This window comes from Schistocerca gregaria, chromosome 7 (assembly GCF_023897955.1).
Source record: "Schistocerca gregaria isolate iqSchGreg1 chromosome 7, iqSchGreg1.2, whole genome shotgun sequence".
NCBI lineage: Eukaryota > Metazoa > Arthropoda > Insecta > Orthoptera > Acrididae > Schistocerca > Schistocerca gregaria.
The window spans coordinates 357,336,166-357,357,750 of NC_064926.1; positions in this window are offsets into that span (position 1 = coordinate 357,336,166).

The following is a 21,585-nucleotide window of genomic DNA, read 5'->3' on the forward strand; positions in this document are numbered from 1 at the left end:
CAATAGTAGCAACGAGGCCTTTACTAAATTGGCGACGGAAGTTTACAAAAGAAACGACACACGTAAAGTTGTAGAGGAGTTTTGCTATTTGGGCAGCAAAATAACTGATGATGGTCGAAGTAGAGTCGATATAAAATGTTGACTGACAATGGAAAGGAAACCGCTTTTGAAGAAATTTGTTAACTTCGAATGTAGATTTAAATGTTAGTAAGTCTTTTCTGAAATTAATGATAATTGATTGAAACCCTGAGCTGCTGACAAGTCTTGTTGATATACCTCGATGGGGCCAGCTGAAAATGTGTGCCCGGACCGGGACTCGAACCCAGGATCTCCTGCTTACATGGCAGGCGCTCTATCCATCTTTATTTATTTATTTATTTGCTTTATGTTCGTTGTTGCCGCGCTTGATTAGCCGAGCGGTCCAAGGCACTGCAGTCATGGACTGTCACGCCGGAGGTTCGTGTGTTTGTCCTTAGTATAATTTAGGTTAAGTAGTGGGTAAACTTAGAGACTGAGGACATTAGCAGTTAAGTCCCATAAGATTTCACACACATTTGAACATTTTTGTTCGTTGTTGGTCGTTATGTTTGGTCGTTGCGGACGTCACATGACATCCGTTTAAGTTCGTTGTTGATCCTTTCACTCAGTTTTTTTATTACACAGGCCAACCAGCTCTGACCTAACACGCTGAGCTACCATGCTGGCACTGAGCCACCGAGGACACAGATGAATAGTGCGACTGCGGTGACATCCCTTGCACGCGTCCCGTGAGACCAACATTCCCAACTGCCCAGCCACTCATTACTCGCTCCACCTTTTCTGAAAGTAATTGTATGCGTGTACCGTTGTATGGAAGTCAAACATGGACAATGAACAGTTTAGAAAACAATAGAAGCTTTTGAAACGGCATGTTACAGAAGGATGCTGTGGATTAGGTAGGCAGATCATGTAACTAATCAGGAATTAGTGAATAGAACTGGAGCCAAAAGAAATTTATGGCACTACTTGACTATGAGAAGCCATCGGTTGATAGGACACGTTCTGCGACATCAAGGGTTCTCCAATTTAGTATTGGAAGGAAGTGTGTGTGTGTGTGGAGGGGGGGGGGGGGGGGAAGGGAAGTGAAGCAGAATAGTACAGGAAGACCAAGATATGAATATGGTAAGCAGATTCAGAAGGATGAAAGTTGCAGAAGAGGCTTGCTCAGGATAGAGTAGCATGGATAGCAGCATAAAACCAGTCTTCGGACTGAACACCACAACAACAATTACAAAAACAGCAACCACAACAATGGTGCACACAAAATGATGCCAGCTGTAGGACACTTCCTCCAGTATTTCTGATCTTAAGGTGGCTCGATAGGTCCGAAACTAGCAATTAAAGTTACCAAAAAGAAGATCTAGAGTGTTTCATACACGGGTTTCTGATACGTAATGAAGCATCAAGTACAGTCTGTTGCCACAGAAAATCGATGATATGGCTGCTAACTAACCGTTACAGTGTTCCCGCAACCGAATATGTATACAGAAGTTTCAGATACAGGACATACTCAAGCCCTTCACACAATACAACAATAAAGTGAAATCAGTTGAATTAAAAATGGAGATGCATAGCCAAAGCGCGAAATGAAGAGATACTAGGAACGACAGGGAAGAGAAAAACTGGGAATGAGCGTACGACGTCAGTGGCCGGGTGTTCCCAGCCGGGAAGTTGGGCCGCCAAGTGCAGGTCTTATTGAGTGCGACATCACTTCGGGCGACCTGCGCTTCTACAATGGGGATGAAAAGATGAGGAAGACAGCACAACACCCAGTTCCTGAGGGGAGAAAAACTCCCTCCTCAACCGGGAATCAAACTGGGGCCCGCGTTCGTGGCAGTCCAACGCGCTGACCATTCAGTTAATGGGGCGGACATTGAAGACAAGTATTCTATGGATTCAGGGTCTGTAGAATCTGTCCTGTAAGTGCTATTCGAGAAGAGAGTGTGCCATTTCGAATCCTGACAGAGGAAGAAATTTTCATCGCTATCTTTGGGCCGTAAAGGTAGGGAAAGGGAGCCCTATTCCTGACCACCAAACTTTGCACCAGTCTCTTGGATTAATATCCAGATTTCATGACAGTGTTGTTTGGATTAAGGACATGGCAGATATCCTTCCATTAGTTAGGGACGAGACACTCGTTTGATCCCTCGCTGCTATTCAAGGAGAATACGCTGTGATGACGGTACTGGGTTTCACCCTTTTTCTTTGTTTTTCTCATTTTTATACAATACAAACTTATGTGAGTCACACATCCACAGGTTTGACGCGTCCTGTTTCCAATTTCTTTCCTGTGGCAATCTCTTAACCTCACAGTAGTACTCGCTAGATTCTCAGTTATTTGTTGTTAGATATATTGTTTGTCTTACCTTACGGTTTTGTCCTCTACAGTTCCCTCCAGTACTGTAGCAGCTATTTTTTGATACTGGATGGCTATGATTGAAGTGCAAGCACTCGTGGAGGTCCAATTGTAGCGAAACAGGCGCTGTATCATGTGTGAGATACAGAGGCGAGCGAGTGTGCCGGGACTTACCCCACTTCACTGCTAGTGGCGCCAAGTCATCACAACGCGTCTGTGCGTAGCACACAAGTATTGCACCATAATTTCTGAATGCAGTTAAAAGTTTAAGTTGCTTTTCCAAACTTGGTTAGCATTTGCTTTAATATATTCATTTATAAACGGTCAAAACTCAGAATGATCTGGTCAATATTTTTCCCGATATACATCGTTTTAAGAAAAAAAAAGTGGCACTGAATAACAACGACAGAAAGGTTTATCAGAATGAGCAGATGTATATCGAAATTAACTGATTCAAGTTACAACGTGATTAAACAAATATTTTGGTCCTAATCCGCATTTTTAAAAAAATTTGATGCCGCTAAATTTTAAGACTTAGAAATATGAAAATTTGTATGAAGCTTCAGTTCAACATAAAAATATTAGTTATGTAACTCCATTGAGCTACCTATAATAGTTTTCGAGCAATTTGCGGAAAACTGAATTCGTAACTAAAATGTCTTTATTCGTAGTAGATTAAGTATCTGTTATATTAATGCTAGAAAGTTTTGGTTACAGCACGTGATGAGACCTATTAAATAATTCATGACAAGTTTATAGGTCTGTATGTGAATAATAATAAATACAAGGTCTCTCAAAGCTGTAGTTCAGAGGTCAGGTTCTAATGTCAGTTCCGTTCAGAAAATTCTAGACGGCAAAGTTTACATGCAGGCGACCAAAATCTTTTTCTCTGATTTTAACCTTGTTACCTACATGCATACAAAAACTACGAAGATTCTAAATTAATACACAACCGTGTTATAAAATAGTATATGTCTGAGAAAGCGGCCGTTTAGAGGGCACTACCGTGGGCATAGAGCGGATAACAGCAGGTGTTCTCTTAGCCGTCCACTGCACTGCATATACGTATAAATACAGCCTGGGGCAAGGCGAGGCTTCATTCCGCATCCAGCCACTGTACGATCCACGTCAGTGAGACGCCGTAGTGCGTGCTGCCTCGGATGATGTCGGAGACAGGCTCTTACTAAACGCATATTTTCAGTAATAATAGAAAGTGAGCTCGCGAGGACTGCACACAGTCCTGGAGCACTTAGATTTCGCAGAAGTAACTGTTAGTGTTCCGCCCGTAATGTTAACAAATCCGCATGGCAAGTGGTGACATTATTTTCCACATTTGTGGCGAGCATTTATATAGATTATCGGTAGGCGAAAGGCAATGTAGTGGGAACTTACCGTAAAGGTCACCTCTGAGCTGCTCATAGTGCTGTTTAGGATAGAGAAATTTACTGTCAGTATGAACATAATTAATATTATGATATTGCGCGTCTGAAACTTTACCAAACATATGTATCAATTAGAGCTCAAAATCTTCATTTTTTCAGTGGGTTGGACAAGAATGTGGACTTGTAGACTGGAAACTACGGTCAGTATGTTCTCCATCGCTTTCTGGCTGACACAGAAATAGTTTCCAGGCTCTCGTAAAAGACTGAACAATATGTACAGCAATGCGACTTCATTTATAATATTTACTCCTATGATCTAATACTGACTTAATATTAATTACTGTCATCAACACGCCGCCCCAGACAATGTGGGCTGTAATCAACTCGTGGCACCGAAACTTGGTAGATACGTAAATGCGTTAATCCAGAACCAAATTACATTGGTAAAAATTAGCATCAATTTTGGCCACCAGGAGCATAGATAGTGCTGTACAGTATCTTTCGGCGCCTTCGGTGCTCATATTGAATAGTGGTTAATAAGAAAATCAACATTACGCCTTCGTCACTACTTTGACCTTTTCCGCCCACGTTCTGTTACTAATCCATTACATATACAAACCGTTCTATACGTATTTCTTGCATTCACAGCGCCAGATTAGCAGCTGGTGGGAAAAACTGGAACTAATTTTTTCCAACATAAATCGGTTCCGCCTTATCGCCTTACAATATCTACCAAATTCCGCTGCCACACGATAATTATGCTCTGTGAGTAGCTGCACTTCAATTGTAACCATACAGTATTTTGCCTCGAGTCCAACCACCAAGCACCCTCCTGTTGTCGATGCTTTCCACACGATCCTCTCCTCGGCGGAGCGGAGAACGTGCTCATCTGTCACCTCAACAATCCACATAATTTTCAAAATCCTTTTATGGCATCGGATCAAACGTTTCTATTCTTTTCTGATTTTCCTGCAGCCCATGATTCAATCCCATAGAATGCTCCGCACAATTCTCAAAAATTTCCTCTTCAAATTGAGGACAATGATTTCTTCCTCAATTTAAGGATAATATTTGATACTATAGCTGAACCGTACAATTAGCAAGATCAAATACCTTATTACTGTTTCTTTGCCTGATTCACAGAGACGTGTTTATCTTCGGCACCCAAAGGATTCAGCCGTCGCTTCGCCGATTTAAGCGGGTCGGTGGCGCCCATGAGCCAGTATGAGCTGGTGTCTAACCGTACCTTTACACAGGTGATGGGCTAGACGGGCTGTGCTGCCGAATGGTTCCGTTAGAGAAAGTTGTGCTAGGAGTCTTATTTCCGGGTGGTTCCTGCAGTCCACCCCTGGCGGTCAACTTTGAGAAGCACATTAAGAAGGGAATTAACTTAATGGATCAATTTGGGTACGCGAAATCGAGCGCTATGAAACAGTTACCGCCAGGTGATTACAGAAGAAAAGATTATTTGTTGAGAGCCTTATGATGAGAATATTAATGTCGGATCTCATAGGAACGTTAACAGTTCACTTACTGCTGCTTGTCATGGTCAATAATTCATGTGTGTATTCATCATTTTTTTTAAATTGTCAGTGAAGACGTTTTCTTTGTATTTCTCTAGGTCGAATGGTAACTGTTGTACCTCATTTTTAACTTATTACTTCGTTTAAGGAGCTATTGCAATCATTTTGTTTTCCTTAAGTTGCATGATAATTTCAGGAGTGTAAGTGAAGAGCATAGTTTTTGCAACTCGTAATCACAACTTTTTCGTGCATAAATACTTCAAGGCATATAAATGGCAGCTACTGCGTTTTGATAACAAGAATTTATCACTTGTTTAAACTGGCGTTTTGACATTATATGTGCTCGTTTTTCTTTCTTTTTTCTTTCTCTCGTTTATAGAGGCACGTCGTTTAATTGTTTAACTCAACGAGTTAATAAAAGCCTTTTTGTTGTTTATTATTTGCTTAACTCGAATGACGAAAAATTTCCTTCGTGTTTCAGTACGTATGTATGTTTTCCAAGAAGTTGTGTGTTTTTCACCTTCGGTCGAAGACTACTTAAATAAAACCTGGTCGTGATTATTCCTGGCACCTTACAACTTACCTGCTCCCTCTGTTGATAGCATTTGGACAGGAACTCCATCATTTATGTCCTTTCGGAGGTCCCCAGTTTCGAGAAGTTTGTTGTTAATCTGATCTTTATTACCCCGTACTATTTTAGTCTTTCATCAGCCTACTTTCAGTCTATGGCGTGTGATCCTTAAGAGAGTTTATTTAACAGGTCTTGAAATTCATACCCTGCCAGACAGAACAGCATTGTTGTCAGCAAACTTTGTAATCGACATCCATTCTCCCTGAATGTTAAGCAAATCCTTGAACGTTTCTTTTACAGAGGAGCCAAGCGGATGACGCCTCTGGAGGATGTCAGAAATCGTCTGGAAGCTCTTGTAGCGCCATGAAAACATGATTATTCAGTGAATCGCTTATTTTGAGAGCTTTTACAAAGGTTGGTGCACTGTCGGCCGTAGTCGCCTCCTGCCCTGGTGATGGACAGACTTTTGGTGTTAGACGCTGCGGCAGACCTTGCGCCTGCGTCCTAGCGAGACATCGTTCCTCTTGCATCCATGCGGATGCTTAGCCCAGCCTGGTACAGCATGGATAGCTGCTACCGGCTGAGGAAGTGTATTCGATCCCACTCCATGCCTCTTTTTACCTTGACCATGCCATCCGCAGTGATGTGTAGGCGCAGGCTTTGAACCCAGTACTGCCGGCCTGGTAGGCCCCGCACCCGGAGACGCTTAGGCGTACTGGACGGTGGCCCGCCAGGAAGCCTGGTCGTCGTCTTCTGTCCAACACACCTGGGACTGCACTGCTGCTGGTAGTTCTTCAGCTCTCCCATCAGTAGTGGTTTGTATGACAGAGCATGGAGCTGGCCAGTGCAGTTCAGTTCTGTGGCAGTCCACTGCTGGCTGGTACTGCGTTAGATGATCTGAGACAAAAGTTACTAAGACAACATGGTCGTGGAACGGAATGTCGTCGACAGCGACTTCATTGTTCCCATTGACCGGAGTCGTCCTCCTCTACTTGGAGTTGCGGCTCTGGCATTTAAAGAATTCTCAGTAGTTCTGTGACGAGCAGTTTACAAGCGATGACAGCATATGGCCCTTGCTTTAATTCTCTCTCAACAGCTGGCTAAATTCGTCTACGAGTGTTTTCACTAGCCTTGGCTATTACTTCTTGCGGTATCCCGTCGCGTGAACGAGCGTGCGCCTTATTTTGCTTAGTCGCTGTCCTTTTCTTTCCCGCTGCGTGTGTTCTCTCTCACTCAGCTACTGCAGAGTTGCACACTGTCTTACCCGTCTGTCTTGCATCAACTGCTTTCTAGTCCGCTGCTAATCGTGGCGTAACCAGCGTATCTTAAGTGAAGGTGGTTGAACTCCGTTAAAAATTTTAGGACTTGGAACCCATATTACTTTGTGCTGTAACGCTTCTAATATCCGTCGTTGCCGTCTTTGGTGTAGACTGAATGGCAGGGGGAGAAAGGCCGCACCCAAGTTTTACATCTATTTTATTCCGAGCATTCGTTCTTGTTCTTCGATCATATTTTTTGCCCATTTGTTCTTGTACATAATGTACTCGTCTATTATCCGTCTTTTCCTGTAACATACATATATTTTCCTGAGAGAATAAACCGGCCTACACGGTTCTAAACTGTCAGAATTATTATCTGTGACGACAAGTTCTATAAACGTGTTTTTATTTTCCTTAAACTTCGTTTCCATTATCAAGCGCGACATCGAAACTCATTCTATTGTGACTTTACCTTTCTCAAAGCCAACCTGATCGTCTAAACACCCTCAATTTTCTTTTCCATTATTTTGTGTCTAATTCTTGCATGCATGGGCTGTTAGCAGATTGTGCAATAGCTGTTATCTGACCTTGCTATCTTCAGGGTTGTGCGGATATTTTTTCTAAAGCCTGATGGTATGTCTTCACAATCTTAATTTCACCAAAAATAGCACTGTGCAAATACTCATCACAAACATCTATATAACACAAATACACACACATAGCAGAAACAGGCCCTAAGAAGATAACAGCAAACCGCCTCCACTACGATTTAGCCCAGAACGTTAACGTGGGATTTCCGTATCTGCTCCCAATGCACATTTCTTGAATACGGCATGACTGCTTGAATTACAGACTAGTTAGTCAAATAGCGCAGAAAATTGTACTGACATACTACTGTTCTGGACGAGCTCCTTACGGAAACAGTTTGCTACTGACTTCCACCTGCCTGTTAAAGCGGAGCCAAATGTGAATTGTTAGACCGTTTAGCGTGACTCAATGGGTCAAGAGTCACTGCATAAACTGGAAGGTCCGATGTTCGATTCTCTACCTTTCCTGTGATATTTTATGGACCTTTTCGCCTGTTTCACCTCCGACAATGGTTTGTTAAATCAGAATGTTCAAATTTTGAACATTTAATGTAGGTACCACTATAACCCTCTGACTAAATCAGATCAAACGTCGAACGAAACGAAGTGCATATCACGTCCAGTAGAACTGTGCCTAGTAAAGTACTGAGATTTCCAAACCAAATTTCTGGTCGATGACAGGTTTACACTTTACTACTTCTTGCGAGTGGCTTTTGTGCTACCTAAGTTACGTTCTGTGTTGTTCCGGGTGAGCATGGAAAGGAAAGGTTAGGAGAGTTTTTTTGCCAGATGCCACCAGGTACCCTAGTCCTCATTTCTAACAGTTCCACCAGAAGGACGCCTCTCCTTTAACATTGTGACATGTGACAGCTGATACTTCATAATACAAATTTCGTGCCACGCTAGGATTCGAATCTCCTGCTACAGTTTCTCTGCAGTAGCCAATGAAAGGGATCTTGTCGCTGGAGAACAAGATTGAACAACATAACTGATTACCGACAATAATACGTGTAGTAGATAGATGATAACCACAAAACCAGTGGAAAGCTTCAATATCATTATTTCTTAAAGAAATTGAAAAGTTACAAAACTACTTATTTAAATTTTATTCAGTTATTTCGCTTCTGTGTGTTATATGAACTACCTTCCTTCTATATTTACTTTTAACCTTAATCAATGTGGTCACTTCGTACCATACAAACAGCTACGTGATAACATTATGCAATACTGAGCACAAAATGTGAGACTTTACATTCTCTTGATAGTCGGATAATCTGCTTTAACGTATGGGTTTTTTACATTTTTGTTGCTTTCATTGACTGTGTTAAAAATTAATGCGAAAAATTCCTATATATACCATGAAATACAATAGGAACCTGCCAGAAGTTACACTCCTTAAATAACTTATAAGTAAAATGTAAAAAAAAGAAAAAAAAGAATACGTAAGCTTATATTTCAGAATTTCTTGTAGAAGAATAATCTGCTCTTTGATGCAGTTATAGTGCTGAAACACAGTTTCGGCTTAACGCAATATTATGCATGAACGTCCGTAGCAACATATGGTTTGTGGAACAGTAAGAACCGTGTTTTCGCCGCACGAAATGAGACTGTGTGCATGTTTTCAGAAGTCGAGGGTGAGGGTGTGGGTGTGAAAGAAGATATGGCGATGACGGGGGAAGGTTCCAAATGTATGAGAGCAGGGGTAGGGAAGAATTTCTGTATAGACGTAGCGAGAGACCGAGGAAGTGAGAATAGGGGTTGAGTAACAGGCAGAACTGGAGTGGAATGGAATGCAGAAGGAGAACGCAAATGTATGTTTGTCCGTGACACGTGGGGACAGGTAAATGACGCAGTTAAATTTTCACTTTTTTTGAAAAGGCGAGCGTCGTTTTTCGCTGGTTCCAGTGAAAACGAAATAATAATTCCAGTTTTTCGCTTGACAGTTCTTTTTTCTCTTTCAGTTTTATGCTCCCGTCGACGTTACACACCTCTAACTATTCGCGCTTGGCAAAGCAATTAACGTCGAGCGGTTTACAGCAGTGTCTCAGCCGAGAAAAACCGCAAAATTTTTCCTTTTGTTTACACTTTGTATATTGTGTGTTGGCAGGTAGGGCTGTGGAAATTACAAATACTGCTTCCGTATTCAAACTGCAGAGTAATTAGTGCCTGTCTGCTGCTCTTTGGATCAGTATAATGGAACTAATGACCACTGTTTTGTTTACAGGTCCGTAGTTAGAGAATTACCATGATCACGCCTGATATTGTTTTCCACAGTGTCATATCGATGAGCTACCCCTGGTATCATCTACAATAATTGTGGACGACGCTTTTTGTTGATAGTGTAGTTCTACCGATTCACTGTCAGAACTCTGCATTTTGTTTCTCTATGCGTTACGGTTTTTTTTTTCTTACGCAACCAAACCTCTGAAAGTGGAAAACATCAACGAAAATTGATAATACTGCTAGAGTATGTTAAGAAAAAATGTTGTACGTTAGCGGAGGGAATGTAACTTACTCAACACATAACTGGTCAGCTATGGCGGCAACAAAACAGTGTTAAGAAGTTTTTCCTTCGTTTCTTCAAACGGCTCTGTGCACTATGGGACTTAACATCTGAGGCTATAAGTCCCCTAGAACGTACAACTGCTTAAACCTAACTAACCTAAGGCCATCACACACATCCATGCCCGAGGCAGGATTCGAACCTGCGACCGTAGCGGTCGCGCTGTTCCAGACTGAAGCGCTTAGAAGCATACGACCACAGGAAGCTGGAGCTGAAACATTGTCTTGATTAAGGACAAGGTAGTGCGAGACAGAGAAATTACTACGTTAATAAGATGGCAAGAGAAAGATGTAAATTTACGATTTAATGTCCTAATGACGACGTGGTACTTAGATACAGAGCATAAGTTTGGACTGATAAAGGATCCTAAAGAAAGATGTCCTATATACAGGATTTGTACAAAAATATGGAAACACCTTGAGAAATGCTTACTCGAGCATAAATGCAAATTCTAGCCAAGCCCATAGGTTGCGCTGTTGTATTTGATGACGAACACAAACTGTGAAGTGTCCTCAATACGCTGTAAGTGCCAGCTGTGGCAATAACAGTAGTCTGTCTAGCTATGAACGCATTGTGGGAGAGGTAAACAAATCGAGAACGTGGGCAAAATAATGGTGCTACAATGCGCGCTAGTCCTGTAACCACGGCCGCCGAAGTTTGGTGTTTGGTGTTTGAAGAGGCCCCGTATTAATGATTTATACGGCATACAGGGAAAGCGGAAAACATCACCTACTAATCGCAAGGTTGAACAACGCGTGAGTTGAGTCAACGGTCTTCTGACTGGTTTGATGTGGCTCGCAACGAATTCCTCTCCTGTGTTATCTTCTTTACTTCAGAGTAGTACTTGCAACTTACGTCCTCAATTATTTATTGGATTCATTAAAATCTCTGTCTTTCTCTACAGTTTTTACCCTCTGCAGGTCCCTCTATTACCATGTATGTTATTTCCAGATGTCTTAATTGATCTATCATCCAGTTCCTTCTTCTTGTAACTGTTTTCACATATTCCTGTCCTCACCGATTCAGCAGAAAACCACCTCATTTCCTACCTTATCAATCCACCTCATTTTAATCGTCCATGAACACCATTTCATAAAAACTTTCAGGCTCTTCTTTTCCTGTTTTCCCACAGGCTATGTTTTACTACCATACAATGCCATGTTCCTAACTTAAAAAATGGTTCAAATGACTCTGAGGACTATGGGACTAAACTTCTGAGGTCATCAGTCCCTTAGAACTTAGAACTGCTTAAACCTAACTAACCTAATGACATCACACACATCCATGCCCGAGGAAGGATTCGAACTTACGACCGTAGCGGTCGCGCAGTTCCAGACTGTAGCGCCTAGAACCGCTCGGCCACCCCGACCGGCCCCTAACTTACAACCTCAGAAATGCCTTCCTCAAATTAAGGCTTGTGTTTGATACTAGCACATGTCCCTTGGCCAGGAATGCCCTTTTTGCCAATTTTAGTCTGCTTTCGCTGTCCTCCATCTCCGTACTTCATGGGTTATTTGATCATTAATCCTGATGTTCAATCCTTCGGTTCTCATTTCTGATACTTTAGTCTTTCTTCAATTTATTCTCGATGGATATTTTGTACTTATTAGACTGTTCGTTTTATGTAGCACGTCCTGTAATTGTTCTTCACTTTCATTGAGGATAACAATGTCACCAACTGTTCGTTTTATGTAGCACGTCCTGTAATTGTTCTTCACTTTCATTGAGGATAACAATGTCACCAACTAATCTTATCGTTGATATCCTTTTACCTTGAATTTTAATTCCAGTCTTGAGCATTTCTTTTATTTTTATAATAGCATTTTCTATGTATAAATTGAACAATATGGATGAAATACTATATCCCCGTTTTACATCCTTTTAATCCAAGGACTTCGTACTTGATCTTCCATTCCCATTATTCCGTCCTGGTTATTGTACATATTCTATGTTACGTGTCTTTCCCCGTATCTTATCCCCACTTTTCTCAGATTTTCAAACATCGTGCTCAGTGTTAAATTGTAGAAGCTTCTTCCAGGGCGACGTATTCTATGACCGTGTCTTGAATTTCCTTTAGTCTTGCTTCCATTACCCTCAGTTCTTTCTTCCATTCTTCTCGGTATTAATCTTGTCAGTGACTTGGATGTATGAACTACTAATATGATTTTGCGATAATTCTCGCACATGTCGGCTCTTGTAATCTTCATAATTGTGTGAATGATGGTTTTCCGAAACTCAGATGTTATACCACTAGAACATACACCCTACATAACAACGAGAATAGTTTTATTGCCACTTCCCCCATTGATTTTAGAAATTCCGGTAGAACTCATATCTGTGTGTTCTGCTTTATTTGATTTTAACTCTTCCAGAGCTCTTTTAAGTTCAGATTCTAGTACTGGGTCGCCCATTACTTCTATATCAACTCCTGACCCTTTTTCTATCACGTGATCAGAAAGTCCTCCCCCTAATAGACGCCATCAGTCTGCTCTTTCCACTTATCCGATCTCTCTTCTGCATTTAACAGTGGAGTTACCGTTGCACTCTTAATGTTACCGCCCTCGGTTTTTTTTTAGTTTCAGTGAAGGTTGCTTGACTTTCTTATATGATGAATCCTTTCTATCGACAACTGTTTCGTTTTCGATATCTTCACACAGCCATTTCACCTTAGCTTCCGTGAACTCCCTATTTACTTTATTCCTATGTGACTTGTACTCTGTATTCCTCACTTTCCTTGAACATTTTTTTTACTTTCTTCTTTCATCGATCAACTGAAGTATTTCTTCGTTACCCATGGTTTCTTCGCAGTTACCTTCTTTGTACCAAAGGTTTTCTTTCCAATTTAGGTGATTGTCCTTTTTAGAGATTCAATTCGTCTTCAGCTGAACTGCCTACAGAGCTATTCCTTAACGCAGTATCTATAGAATCAGATAACTTCAAGTGTACTTCTACATTCCTTAGTATTTCCGTATGCGACATCTTTGCACATTAGTCTCTTAGACTTCAGCCTAATTTTCTTCACTATTAAGTTGCGATACGAGTCTATATATGATCCTCTCTACGCCTTACAATCGTATTTGATTTCAGAACCTCTGATCATGATGTAATCTACCTGAAATCCTCCCGTATCATCCGGCGTTTTACAAGTATACATGCTCCCCTTGTGATTCTTGAAAATAATATTCGCTGTTACTAGCTGAAATGTACTGAAGACCTCAATCTTTGTCCTCTTACATTCCATGCCCCAAGCCCATATTACCCCATAACCTTTTCTTCTACTTCTTCCCCTACAACTGCTTTCCAGTCCCCCATGACAACTAGACTTTCATTGCCCTTTACGTGCAACGATCGAGATGGCGCAGTGGTTAGTACACTGGACTCGCACTCGGAAGGACGGCTGTTCAAACCCGTTTCCGGCCATCCTGTTTTAGGTTTCCCATGATTTTCCTAACTCGTTTGAAAGGGCACGGCCTGTTTCCTTCCAAATTCTTCCCTAATCCGAGCTTGTGATCCGTCTCTAACGACCTCGTTGTCGACGGGACATTAAACACTAATCTCGTCCTCCTCTCCCTTTATGTGCTGAATTACCAGTTCAGTATCCTCGGACACCTTCTCTATCTCTCCATGTTCAGCTTGTGATGTCGGCATGTATACCTGAACTCTCTTTGCTGGTGGTGTTTGCTGTCGATTCTGATGAGAGCCACCCTGTCCTAGCATTGTTCACAATAACTCACTTTCTGCCCCACCTCCTATTTATAACGAATCCTATTCCGGTATGCCATTTTCTGCCCCTGTACTCATCGGACTAGAAATCCTTGTCTTCTTTCCATCGCCCCCCCCCCTTCCGCCTCGTATCTAATCTGAGCCTGGGCATTTACCTCTTCAGGTTTTCTAGCTGCCATACGACGTTCAGACTTCTGAGTTTCCAGGTCCCGACTCATAGAACGTTTGCCTTTTCTGATGGTAATGTCCACCCCTTGGGTGTCCCTACCCGCAGATCCGGGTGGGGGACTGGTCCGGAAAATATGTTAATGGAGAGATCGTCATGACATTTTTTCAATTACAGGCCACTTGTCCTGTTGATACATGTTGTGTGTCTTTAATGAAGCGTTTCTCGTTGGCTTCTGCATCCTCATGTCGTCATCATTTCTAATTCTTTCGCCTTTAGGAGCAGATTTCCACCCCAAGGGTAAGAGCTTGCCCTGAACCTCTCTCCGCTCCTCCGTTCACGTTGACAAAGCTGTTAGATATATGAGGATGACTTCGGCTACCACTGCTCATGGTTTGTATCGAAAATTTAAGCGATGCCGTTGTTCGAACCCGGACCTGAAAATGTTATAATTGAAAACTCTACCCCTAGACCAGAGTGGTTGCACGAAGAAGAGAATAGTGACGAAAAATAAGAGGAAGACAGCTACAAAAGTCGCTGTACAACTCAACGTCGCGCTCAACAACCCTGACCCAAAACAACACCCAGAGAAATCCATTAGCTTGTAATTGTAGGGCTATCTCTAATTTCAAAACCGCCCATCAGACATGCAAATGGCCGTAACAGAAAACTTGGTGGTGAAACCATTAAAACTGGACTATGGAGCAATGGAAAACTGTCTTTTGGCCGGATGAGAGTTGTTTTACACTTTCCGAACCATCTGTCGGAGTTTAAGTTCCAAGGGCGAAATATGGCGGGGTTTCTGTGAAGATTTCGACTGACATATAGTGGTATTCCAAGTGCCTCAGGGTTATTCTACAACGTCACATTAATGCCAAGGATTACATGATTTTGGTTTATCAGGTCCATCAAATGGTACAATGATTTTTCCTCTATGATGATTGTCGGTTCCTAGGAGACACTTCCCTGTTCACACATCATCGTCCAGTACTGGTTTTGAGAGCTCGAAGATGACTTCCCTCATCTCTCCTGGTTATCACAGTCACCAGATCTCAATATTATTGAGCAGTTTGGTCTACTTTCGGTGCGAAATAGCTATCCCTCATCGTTACTTGAACTTCCCATTGCTTTTCAGGATCAATGGTATAGATTCCCTTCAAAATCATACAGGATCTGTATTTACCCATTCCGAGACGAGTAGTAGCTGTCTTAAATGACAGCGGGTTTCCTACATCCTATTACGCATGGTAATATGATGTGTTTTCGGTGTTTCCACATATTCGTCCGTCACCTGTAGCCATCTGAAGTGAATTCTTGTGTGCAACCACATTTTTATGAGGGATATTGTCGGAAAATTGGAAGTTCCTTGTTATATCACATTGCTATTCTAATGAAATCGTGTTTTAAAAGTTGAAACAGTACTAATATGGACACTAAAAGACTATATAGGAGTGACATTTTTGCCATGACTGATTTGTTTAATGACGTTCTTCGGTATGATCATTGTCAGATAATCCGAAAAGGTTACATAACATCAAATAGCGTGGAGATAGAGGGATAACTAAAAAAGTTTTTACATAAACATTCCACAAACTGCCACAAAAGTTATACAAAAGTACACTCCTGGAAATGGAAAAAAGAACACATTGACACCGGTGTGTCAGACCCACCATACTTGCTCCGGACACTGCGAGAGGGCTGTACAAGCAATGATCACACGGACGGCACAGCGGACACACCAGGAACCGCGGTGTTGGCCGTCGAATGGCGCTAGCTGCGCAGCATTTGTGCACCGCCGCCGTCAGTGTCAGCCAGTTTGCCGTGGCATACGGAGCTCCATCGCAGTCTTTAACACTGGTAGCATGCCGCGACAGCGTGGACGTGAACCGTATGTGCAGTTGACGGACTTTGAGCGAGGGCGTCTAGTGGGCATGCGGGAGGCCGGGTGGACGTACCGCCGAATTGCTCAACACGTGGGGCGTGAGGTCTCCACAGTACATCGATGTTGTCGCCAGTGGTCGGCGGAAGGTGCACGTGCTCGTCGACCTGGTATCGGACCGCAGCGACGCACAGATGCACGCCAAGACCGTAGGATCGTACGCAGTGCCGTAGGGGACCGCACCGCCACTTCCCAGCAAATTAGGGACACTGTTGCTCCTGGGGTATCGGCGAGGACCATTCGCAACCGTCTCCATGAAGCTGGGCTACGGTCCCGCACACCGTTAGACCGTCTTCCGCTCACGCCCCAACATCGTGCAGCCCGCCTCCAGTGTTGTCGCGACAAGCGTGAATGGAGGGACGAATGGAGACGTGTCGTCTTCAGCGATGAGAGTCGCTTCTGCCTTGGTGCCAATGATGGTCGTATGCGTGTTTGGCGCCGTGCAGGTGAGCGCCACAATCAGGACTGCATACGACCGAGGCACACAGGGCCAACACCCGGCATCATGGTGTGGGGAGCGATCTCCTACACTGGCCGTACACCTCTGGTGATCGTCGAGGGGACACTGAATAGTGCACGGTGCATCCAAACCGTCATCGAACCCATGGTTCTACCATTCCTAGACCGGCAAGGGAACTTGCTGTTCCAACAGGACAATGCACGTCCGCATGTATCCCGTGCCACCCAACGTGCTCTAGAAGGTGTAAGTCAACTAACCTGGCCAGCAAGATCTCCGGATCTGTCCCCCATTGAGCATGTTTGGGACTGGATGAAGCGTCGTCTCACGCGGTCTGCACGTCCAGCACGAACGCTGGTCCAAATGAGGCGCCAGGTGGAAATAGCATGGCAAGCCGTTCCACAGGACTACATCCAGCATTTCTACGATCGTCTCCATGAGAGAATAGGAGCCTGCATTGCTGCGAAAGGTGGATATACACTGTACTAGTGGCGACATTGTGCATGCTCTGTTGCCTGTGTCTATGTGCCTGTGGTTCTGTCAGTGTGATCATGTGATGTATCTGACCCAAGGAATGTGTCAATAAAGTTTCCCCTTCCTGGGACAATGAATTCACGGTGTTCTTATTTCAATTTCCAGGAGTGTATATGCCAGAATTATGAAGCAATTACATGCGAGTGAAATGGTGTTATATCACTTAGACACATGCCAAGTGGACACTTGCTAGTTAAGACCAATTGTGACCCTAAATTGACAAACTACCACCATTTGCGTGGCGTTAGTCGTACAGCTTGCCTTATAAGGTACGTATGACAGAAAATAGAAAGGCATAGCCATTTAGGGTTTTAATCAAATATAAAAAATTTCAAGGAACAGAGACATGGGAATACCAAATTACAATAGGGGAGAGGAGAGGGTGAGAGCAATGGAGTGCACCAGGAAGGGTGAGAGGGGTGGATGTACCATCAACAGGTTGCGGAAGAAAAGCATCATTTGCATTAAAATACCTAAGGAAATTGGAAATAGTATAATATGGCCTAGTAGGATTTTTACACACAAAAGGTGCTTCTCTAAAAGGGATATACACTTCATGTAACAGAGCATAATAGTTCAGGTATGGAATAGTTTTGGGGGAGTAGTCCCAATGGGGAACCGGCCACGGTGGCCGAGCATTTCTAGGCACTTCAGTCTGGAACCGTGTGACTGCTACGGTCGCAGGTTCGTGTCCTGCCTTGGGCATGGATGTGTATGATGACCTCAGGTTAGTTAGGTTACGTAGTTCTCAATTCTAGTGGACTGATGACCTCAGATATTAAGCCCCATAGTGGTCAGAGCCATTTGAATCATTTTTGAACCGAATGGGGGAGGGGTGGATGTATCCAGGAGCGACAGTGCTGATTAATCAAACATTACTAAGAATAAACTAATCAAACTTTGTTATATCATAAAAAAATTACGTAACGTTGACAGATTACAACATGTGTAAATATGGACGCTGATGAAGTCAAATCAGCAAGCATTTTCTGAACTACGTAAAATGCATTTAAAAGAAACAAAAGTGTTCCAACAGCTGAAATATCCTAGCGCGACCCATGTCCCGTTTTCGCAGCTCTGCTCTAATAACAATCCCCTGACGGGACCATTTCTCCACAACATCGTTTCTACAAAGTGTTTTAGTCCCGTAAGTTGAGCCGGTGAACTTGTATGTAGTTTGGAAGGTTGGGAAGGTAGGAGAGCTTTGGGGATGGGTGGTGAGTTATGCTTTGACAAATCATTCGTTAGAGCACTTGCAATCGAAAGACAATGGTCTCAGATTCGAGACCCAGTACGGCAGATTTGATCTGCCAGTAAACTTCTTACTTAGTGATGTTGCTAACCGAATGAATGGCAGATAAGGAAAGAAGAAGCTCTTTACAGAGTTAAAAGAGGCAAGAAAATACAGTCTAACTCATGAGAACGTTTGAAGGTCTTTACTTGTAAGTGGATGTCTGTTGTGATGAAAATTATGATGGCGACAGCATTAATTTCGAAAATTTTATATTTACGTTTTTGATCGTAGTGAGTTCGCTATATTCATAGCTAAACAAGCCACAGGACCGAACATAATCAGCACAGAAGCTATTCAACTTGTGCTCTGCGTGCTACAGAGAGAAGAGCCCCTCCGGTTGTGGCAGCCATCCGCAAGAGCTGCGTCAGTTCAAAGTTATTTGAGCAAAATTAATTAGCTTCATTAGAGGGAGCCATTAACGGATAACGAAGTCCAGATCCGCGCGCCTTCCCGTTAATCAGCTGCAGGTGCGAGCCTTTCGCCGCTGCACAATCATCGGCTCTTAACAACTGGCGTTACCTCGATCCGTTTCCAGCAACTGCGCCGTCTCACCACGCCACGAACTGTCTTCCAAGATTATGGAAGAGTCGAAAAGGCAATAAGTAAATAAAGGAAACAGTGTTTTCCTGTGCTTTTCTAGGTAAATTCTATTAACTAATCTCAGTATTTTTCCTAAATGTAAACAAAAGGAACTTGCGGCTCTTTAGTTTCATCAGGAGATAGTCTAGTGTCTTCCTCTTGTGTGGGGAACCAGTACAGGACAAGCATGAAAAAAATATAGACCGAAGTGTTATAAATATATAAATATCAGGAATACAATCCACAGCAAAGCGTTTCCGGAGTCATGGTCCCATCACCTCGCCGTTGAAGTTAATCCTACTTAAAAAGTGCTTCAAAAGCACTCAAGGTCCAATTATAAAAACAAATAAATTTTTTTGGACGTGAAGCGCTCGTCTTATTTTACAAATGGCAGCACCAGATTCTCTAACACGCTTGTTCAAAGTGTTGCTTGCTTAACGCTGAAAACACTGGTCACCTCAACTGTCTCTCCATGTACCACCAGTTCGTGAACATACGTGCAGGTTCGACAGACTGCAGTGAGCTATCAGGCGTTCCATAACATACCAAAGCCATGGACAGAAACCATACTAACCATTACATGTCCCAAACTGTTCACATTTATCGTACTAACGCCAACATTAAGAACGTATTAAAAAGTTGAAAAAGACATTTTCTTGCCATTTGGAATATGAAGTGCATTATTAAACTTAAGCCAGTGGATTTACATATCACGCTCCTCAAGCAGGTCGAGTTTCTTTACTACCTTATCCACAAGTATAATCTCTAAGTCCTCTTATATACATCTGTGGGACTTACTACTCTCATACCGATCTGCCACAGTTGCGCAGTCTTATATTTTGTCGAAACTTTCCTACCTCTTTGTTCTGTATATTTCGTATCACAAGATTTACATTGTGTTTTATAAACTCCTGCATGTTCAGATTTGCTTATCCTATTGCCAATTCCATGCTTTAAACTCCGTCTCATTTTGCTGTGAAAACCAAGTGGACGTTGTGTGGCCACAATATGTTCGCTAGTTTCTATGGAATTTTTCCAAAATACAACACCGAGGTGGCTTTTATAGCAAGAAAACGTAATGAGTTATAGTCTAAGACATGAGGCTGGCAATAAGATAATTAAATGTAAACAGGTATCTGTTTATGAAATACAATGTACATCGTGTGCCGGCCGGAGTGGCCGAGAGTTTCTAGGTGCTACAATCTGGAACCGCGCGACTGCTACGGCCGTAGGTTCGAATCCTGCCTCGGGCATGTATGTGTGTGATGTCCCTAGGTTAGTTAGTTTTACGTATTTCTAAGTGCTAGGGGCCTGATGACCAGAGCAGTTAAGTCCTATGGTGCTCAGAGCCATTTGAACCATTTGAACCATTTTTGTACATCGTGTTAAGTGAAGTATGTGGGAAAAACAGGTAGGAAATCTTCGTCACGGCAGACAGACTGTTACGAAACAAATATATGAGACGATTCATTCCCTGAAAGCCGAAAAATGGTTCAAATGACTCTGAGCACTATGAGACTTAACATCTGAGGTCATCAGTCTCCCAGAACTTAGAACTACTTAAAGCTAACTAACCAAAGGACATCACACACATCCATGCCCAAGGCAGGATTTGAACCTGCGGTCGCGCGGTTCAAGAATGTAGCGCCTAGAACCGCTCGGCCACTCCGGCCGTCGAAAGACACAGAAGAGGACTTATCAGGCGACACATGTGTATGAGAAAGGAAAGAAGCTCGACCACATTGATGAATCTGAAATAACCAGCTTGAGCTTGACAATGTACTTAATATGCAAACTGGCGGGAATGCTAAGGCCTTTTTAAATTATTTTCGATTTTTTTAGGGTTGGCGTTACTTAGATAAATGTGAACGATTTGCCACAAATAACCGTTGGTAATGCATCTGTCCATGCTTTCTGTAACATCTTTGGAATGTCACGAAACGTCTGATGGCTCAGAGCAGCATGCCAGAGCCGTTCGCAAACTAGTGCTGCGCGGAAAGCAGGTGATGCGGTCGGTGTTTGTAGCCTTACGGAAGCAAGGCTTTGGAGGATGTGCGGTAACATAGATAACCGGAACAAAAGATTTGATGTTGCCATTTTTAAAGTAAGACGAGGACTTAAAATAATTTTATACCTTGAGTGGTTTTGTAGTGCTTTTTATGTAAAATTAACTCAGACAGCCAGACAATGGGTGCTCGACCCTCGAGACGCGTTGCTATGGATTGTGTTCCTAATATTAGTGGCTTCATGCTGAAATATTTATAATTATTACCTTATCAATCTCTAACTTTGTTCCTCAAGATAGACAATATCGGAAAAATTTCATGCGGCATTTTATCGATCTGGGAAAATATCCCAGTACATATTTATTTTTTACATATAGCAGAGAATTGTAATTGAGTACTTTGAGATAACGACCTTCCTGTATTCACTGTAGAAAGTCTAGAGCCCAGCACCCAAGGAAGCAGGAAGCGAACCGCCTCAAATAAGCATTGCAGTACTTGGTAGCTGGCTCGCACGCTAGTAACGTATCTGGCCACAGGGTGTTATATGTAAGACAGTTAATTTCTGCAACTCAATGTGAAACATGGAATAAATATTTTATACAATTAT